This window comes from Macrobrachium rosenbergii, chromosome 40 (assembly GCF_040412425.1).
Source record: "Macrobrachium rosenbergii isolate ZJJX-2024 chromosome 40, ASM4041242v1, whole genome shotgun sequence".
Taxonomy (NCBI): Eukaryota; Metazoa; Arthropoda; class Malacostraca; order Decapoda; family Palaemonidae; genus Macrobrachium; species Macrobrachium rosenbergii.
The window spans coordinates 17475166-17482665 of record NC_089780.1 but is presented as its reverse complement, the minus strand read 5'-3'; the positions used below and the strand labels follow the sequence as shown (position 1 = coordinate 17482665).

The 7500-nt window shown below is 34.0% G+C and overlaps 1 protein-coding gene across 1 annotated transcript in view; it reads left to right on the top strand.

Moving 5' to 3' along the window:
* Positions 1 to 7500, top strand: part of LOC136826333 (uncharacterized) — a 512729-nt gene that overhangs the window by 82689 nt on the left and 422540 nt on the right. The gene's annotated exons all lie outside the window — the stretch shown is intronic.

Sequence of the window (7500 nt, the reverse complement as noted above, 5' to 3'; positions counted from 1 at the left end):
TATGTCCCTCGTTCAGCGTCCTGCCTCGAGTTTATTGTATATTTTAAAAATTAATTGAATATTCATGAGACTTAATTTAGGAAGCATCCGGGTATGCAATTTGGTGTGATTTAGCGCGACAGACTGTAAACCTCCAGGGAAACGAGTGTTATCAAATAGCAAATTGCTATATTTATGTTTATACAACATTTTCCGATGCGTGTTTACCAGGATCAGCTAGACTTTGCACGCCATTTTTTTTTTATAGTTAAGGTAGTGTGAATTTACATACATTAAGGGATTATAATCGAGAATATACTGTTAGTGTCACCAAGGTAAGCGAACACGCACGCGTACAAATAATCCTACAGATGAGATTTAGGTTGTGTGGCTACGGAAAACTGCAGAAGGATTGAAAGATTTTATTTAAAAGTTTTTTTATGGACTGAGAGGTTATTAAATTGATTCCCAAGGCAGTGCTCAATCTTGCAATAATCCTTGGCACTCCTAACGTTTATTTTATGCAGTCAGATTAATATAGATATTGGTCATAAGATATTTCTATACGCTTCGTTGACTTTCGCATGTCGACGAGCTAACTGTTATTACTATTTTACGGAAATAAATGGCTGTTTTAACTTCACTGAATGTATTGTATCCACATTCATTAATGATGTCGTTTTGCGTGTAAAACTATCTGTGATTGATTTTTACTAAATAATATTGAATACATTCGATAACATTTTGCTACAAAGACTGAATAGTATGAAAATAAATGATTTCAGGTATTGATTAGAATTCGCTAAATAAAAAAGAATTGTGGTTTATTTCAAGGGGATTCAATAATATTCATGTACACGTATTTTCATCAACCTATATCATTATGCAGCTTTCTGTTTCTGCCTGCTGTGCAAAAACTTCCCACATGAGTAAAGGTAGATTAGGGACGATACATTTCTTGAAAGTCCTACTTTAAGGTGCAAATTAGATTTTCAATCTCTCATTATTTTTCCTCTATCTCTCTCATTTTCATTTGTCTGTCAAGAACTATTTTTTGCAATTCCATCCTCCCAGCGAATGACACTGGCTTGTTCAATCAACTGCTTTCGTCGTTTTCCAAAAAAAAAAAAAAGTATTGAAAGTTTTTTCGTGTTTGAAGAGGCATCAGCATTTTTTTTAGAGAACTTTTAGGGCGTTGTCAGACAAAGAGATATGTCCAAGCATCATTGAAAAAAATGTATGCCCATTGAAGCTTTATAAAAAATGCATTCATCAAAAGACAAAAAAAAAAAAAAAACGGAGAAAGAAATAAAAGCATTCAGTTGATTTCTGGGCGCAGATATGCAATGTATTTTGAAATGTTTTTTTCTTATTGATATATTTTTAAGGCGCTTATTGTTTGATTATTACATATAGCATTATTTTTCTTTATGGTAACAGATCTCTTTTTATCTCTTTTTAAGAGGACCTGTTAAATCAATGAACTTTCTTTACTTTATTATTATTATTATTATTATTATTATTATTATTATTATTATTATTATTATTATTATTATTATTATTATTATTATTATTATTATTTATTATTATTACTGTAGAAAAATAGACTTCTGCAGGTTTCCGAATGAGGCTTGGTTACTCCATTGACCAAACTATTACAGAACTTTCATTCGTAAAACTGTGACTAAAATTAAACAAATTTCAGTTATTCATGCTAATTTATGTAAAATGGATGTCCCCATAAATCAGAAAAGAATGAAACTTTTTTCCAAAACAACATAATTAAGTAGGCCACCATAAAATTCTGCTTTTTGTCTTTATATATATATATATATATATATATATATATATATATATATATATATATATATATATATATATATATATATATATATATATATATATATATATATATATATATATATATATATATATATATATATATATATATATATATATATATATATGTGTGTGTGTGTGTGTGTGTGTATACTGTATATTTACATGTATGATTCAACCAATTAACCATATCTTAAAACAGAATTCTTCTTGAAGAGGCCTTCTCCATTTTCCTAATAATTTTCAGCGTAGAAAAAATGAAAAGATAAAACCAGAGAAACACAATACAAAAACCTGAGAACATCCCGACTAAAAATTCATAAAGAGCCGTTTACCCAAACTGTGGAATTTCCTTCCCGTTGCCCCCTTTTTTTAACACTCTCTGATTAGGCTTAATCGCCAGCTAATTAAGGTTCACACTCCGACCACCAACCTGCTCTTCCAATATCGTCAAGAGTCGACGGGAAGAGGTTTTTCTCTCCCGTTCGCGGTTTCGATTAAAATGTAATTACCGGGAACCTTTACCTCGAAAAAGGTCAGCAGTGGAGAGTGCAGCAGATCGAAATCTTCTCTGTAAAGGAATACCGAGCACCTTACGTGATGCTGAGAATACCATACCGTAGAGCAGAATATGCTAAAGGAATTAGTTGCTATGTGCTAACAATAAAGTGTCTTGACCACGTATCAATGAACATGATGCGATACATGTAATATTTAAGGGTTATTTTGAATTAAATATGTCAGCTTAATTATAATAACCCCGTGTTTTTTAAAATTATTCAAGCATTTCTTGTGGTTTTGGTGCTTCTAAAAGGCAGAGGATTGGATTGTGAAATATGATCTCAGTTTATACTTTTAAACTTCGTATCTAAAGGTGTAATTTTCTTCTTCATTGATTTTTATTTATTGCCCCAGCTTTGGTTCACTGTCAATATCCCAGGCTCACCAGGAATATTATAATTCAAAGTTAATCTAGTGTTATGTCTTTTCTGTAAAGGAAAACATTCCCCATTTCATTTTATCTATTTATTTATTTGCTTCTTTCAATATATATATATATATATATATATATATATATATATATATATATATATATATAATATATATATATATATATATATATATATATATATATATATTATATATATTATATATATAATATATATATATATATTATTTTTTTTTTTTTGCTTATGATGAGATGGGTAGATTGTTTCCCTTCGTGAAAGATTGGGAGATGACAGATACCTCTCTGATTAGCTGACTTAAAGAAATGAACTCCTCTTGTTTTTATCCACTCAGCAGTATCTCCAGAGCTAGCGTTTGGTGGCAGGAAATTGGCGAAAGACTCCCCAGGAATTCCCGGAGGTAAGGCTTGGGAATAATCTGAGGGAAGTTCCTCCGTCGGGAAACGAGCTCCCAGGGCCTCCTAGGGCTTCCTAGGGCCTTTTAGGTTGTGGAAGGACTCAATCCTACTGGTCGTTGTTGGTGTTCTTCTATGAATAGATATCTTAATGGATGCTGAGGCAGAATTAGATTCCATATTTGCTGTTGTCTTGTATTTGTGATTTTATTATTTCTTATAACTGTCTTATCACAACACTTGTGGTCTGATTTTTGAATAATCTAACAGAATTACTAAAGGAAAATTGTTTAATGTGATAACAGCAAAACTCAAGGGATGAAAATCTGTAAAATTAATAGGCGAAAATTATCACTGTAAAATTTTTCGGATCATTAACCTATTCCAGCTTCCATAACAATACACGTTAGAACTGTATCAAGGGTAATCCGACATTTCTGTAATAATGGAGAAAAAAACTTTCTATTTAGCCAACAAAACAAACTCATAAACTACTTAACCTACACCAAAGATGACATAGATACAGACATTAGGTTTTCCATGGCATATCCCTAAATGATTATTAGATATAAGAACATCTGAAAGTTTATATATTCTCTGTATATTCACTGCTGATGGTAAAGAATTTGACGACAATGGATCGTATAATTCTTTGAAAATTATTATACTCCCATCCCCTATATCTTTTACTGAACAAATATCAAGAAAAGCTTTATTACAAAATAAATATTATCTCTTGTTTGCCTTTCAATAATATTTTTTAATATCGAAAATAGAGTGAGGTTTAATCAGATTCTTCACCTTTAAAAGAAAAGGTGTGAAACTAATTTCTTATAATTTTCTCTTTCTACGTCTTTGTTGTACATTCCTCATCGCTTTAGGAAACAAGAAAGGAATCATTTCATGAGACCTTGACACTCAAATACGTAAATGTCGAATCCAAGAGGCCTTTCGGTCATTCTGGTTAAGTTCCTATAAATATGAAAGCTGGCTCTCACTCTCCCTACTCACCTGCTTCCATTACTTGGCTCCTCACTTTCACTCTCCCTCCTCACCTGCTTCCATTACCTGGCTCCTCACTTTCACTCTCCCTTCTCACCTGCTTCCATTACCTGGCTCCTCACTTTCACTCCCCCTCCTCACCTGCTTCCATTACGTAGCTCCTCACTTTCACTCTCCCTCCTCACCTGCTTCCATTACGTGGCTCCTCACTTTCTCTCTCCCTCCTCACCCGCATCCATTACGTGGCTCCTCACTTTCACTCTCCCTTCTCACCCGCTTCCATTACCTGGCTCCTCACTTTCACTCTCCCTCCTCACCCGCTTCCATTACGTAGCTCCTCACTTTCACTCTTCCTCCTCAACTGCTTCCATTACCTGGCTCCTCACTTTCTCTCTCCCTCCTCACCCGCTTCCATTACGTGGCTCCTCACTTTCACTCTCCCTTCTCACTCGCTTCCATTACCAGGCTCCTCACTTTCACTCTCCCTCCTCACCCGCTTCCATTACGTGGCTCCTCACTTTCACTCTCCCTTCTCACCTGCTTCCATTACGTGGCTCCTCACTTTCTCTCTCCCTCCTCACCCGCTTCCATTACGTGGCTCCTCACTTTCACTCTTCCTCCTCACCTGCTTCCATTACCTGGCTCCTCACTTTCACTCTCCCTCCTCACCTGCTTCCATTATGTAGCTCCTCACTTTCACTCTTCCTCCTCACCTGCTTCCATTACCTGGCTCCTCACTTTCACTCTCCCTCCTCACCTGCTTCCATTATGTAGCTCCTCACTTTCACTCTCCCTCCTCACCCGCTTCCATTACCTGGCTCCTCACTTTCACTCTCCCTCCTCACCTGCTTCTTTCACCTCATGCTCACTTCCCTTTCTCCATGTCCATTCCTCTCTTCTCATTTCTAAGTCCCCGGAAAGGATTATGCCCGCCGACTCTCCGAGCTGGGAATTCAACGCTTTAGTATTATGTCTGCTTGAATGGCACCTGACAGAATAATGCTTCTCCCGTCCATTACTTCTCCTTTCTTGAGGAAGGTTTGTCGTCTTTATGATCTATTTTAGGTTCCTTTTATTCGGTTCTTTTGATTTCGTTGAGGATTTCGCCTGCAGTTGTTTTCAAGCTGAACATGAATCGGTATTTCATTATCAGACAGATGTAAGGCAAGGCAGGAAAGTTTTCGAGCAATTCGTATTGAGCAATACCATGTTTATGAATGAGCATCAAATGGTTTTCAAAATATTTGTCGTTATTGAAATCAGAACTATAAATGATGAAGACATATTCGATATGCTAGTCACAACCAGGTGTTTAATGACTGAATAGATTTCCATTATTTTCAAGTGCATTTTATAGGATACAACGTTGCTAACCTTTGGACATACTACATGAACTTTCCCTTTATCTGTATTAAATCTAGAGACTTTAAAATTGAAATAATTAGAGTTCATCAGCATTAAACGTATCCCTTGCAATTTATATATATATATATATATATATATATATATATATATATATATATATATATATATATATATATATATATATATATATATATATATATATATATATATATATATATATATATATATATATATATATGGGTATTTACTCTCAAAACATTAATTTTCCAGACTGCATTTCACTTACACAATATTTTCCATGTACCTTCTGTAGCAATCTTTTGCATTTTGTATTTATTAACTTTCATATTCCAAATTATTCTTGAAATCCTGCTTATATTTCCAAGCCTGTAATTTAAAATTTCATTATCCATTTAGAGGGAATCGTCTGCCTTCGTCAGATTAGTTTGTAGATTCATGTAGATTTTATCCATTCTTTTACGTCAATGTGCTTATTTCCTATTCAGCTTATTGCCAAATTATTCTCCAAGCTCCTTTTATATTTCTAAGCCCGTCATTTCAAATTTCATTATCCATTTAGAGGGAGTCCTGTCTTCATCACATTTGTTTGTACACACATGTGGATTTTATCCATCGCTCTGTCGAAATCCTTATTCATCGTAATGCTCAGTTGCAGTGTTAGGAGGAAATTTCTTTTTATTAATTTTCATATTCCAAATTATTCTTCAAGTTCTGTTTATATTTCCAAGCCCGTCATTTCAAATTTCATTATCCATTTAGAGGAAGTCATCTATCTTAGTCAGATTAGTTTGTAGACGTTTATGTTTTATCCATTCCTTTACGTCAGTGTTCTTAAATAATCAATTGCAGTGTTAGGAAGAAATTAGAATCCAGCGAGAAATACCCATTACGTCAGCGTTCTTATTTCCCATTCATCGTGATGCTCAATTACAGCGTCAGGAGGAAACTCGAAATTAGATGTAAAACGCAAATACTTTCATCTAGCCACGAAAGCGACAACACCAGGTAGAGTAAAATATATTCCAGAACATCGACAGCGAACGACAAAATGACCCAGTTCGGGAGAGTCAGGAGAGCGAGGATCATGTTCGGACGTAACAAATGAGACGGCACGGAGCTGTCGTTATATCCCCGGTGACATTTGCCTTCACAGCGCGACAGTAGTCCTCGTTTTGGGAAATTCTCCCTCAGAGTGTTAAGATAAATAGACGTTCCAGGCAGGAGCGCCCGCGCGCCTTCCTGGGAGAGAGAGAGAGAGAGAGAGAGAGAGAGAGAGAGAGAGAGAGAGAGAGAGAGAGAGAGTACTCTAGCTCGCCTCGACCCGTCAAAAGCGTTGGTGCTGTTACAGTCACAATAGCTGTCTGTATGACGATGTATGTTACTTTACTAAAAATGAATTCCCCTTTGTTTATAAGTAAAGAATATCACTTATAGGGAGTGTTCTGCTTTTTTCTGAATATTTTGCAACACATTTTGTAAATACAGTTGTATATGAAATATCATAGAATATGTGAATGTATGATTATTACTTAATTAATTAAAATCATCACTAATTATAAACCTATTCATTAACGTTTTACAACAAACTTTGAAAGCAATTTCTTCACTATAACATTTAAAAATATATATTTTAAAGCAAATATATTGTTATATGGATTAACTATTTAGTAAAAGTACTGGAAATATGGTGTTGCAATATAACATAAAGCAACATGATTATTCATTCTAAGGTAAGAGCTGCAAATAGAATATACTAAAAGCAATTTCACCAAATTTGAATATAAAACTATTCCTTTACTTTTCTCGCTCTTTCCTGTATTAGATTTGATAACCTCCATATATATATATATATATATATATATATATATATATATATATATATATATATATATATATATATATATATATATATATATATATATGTTACTTGA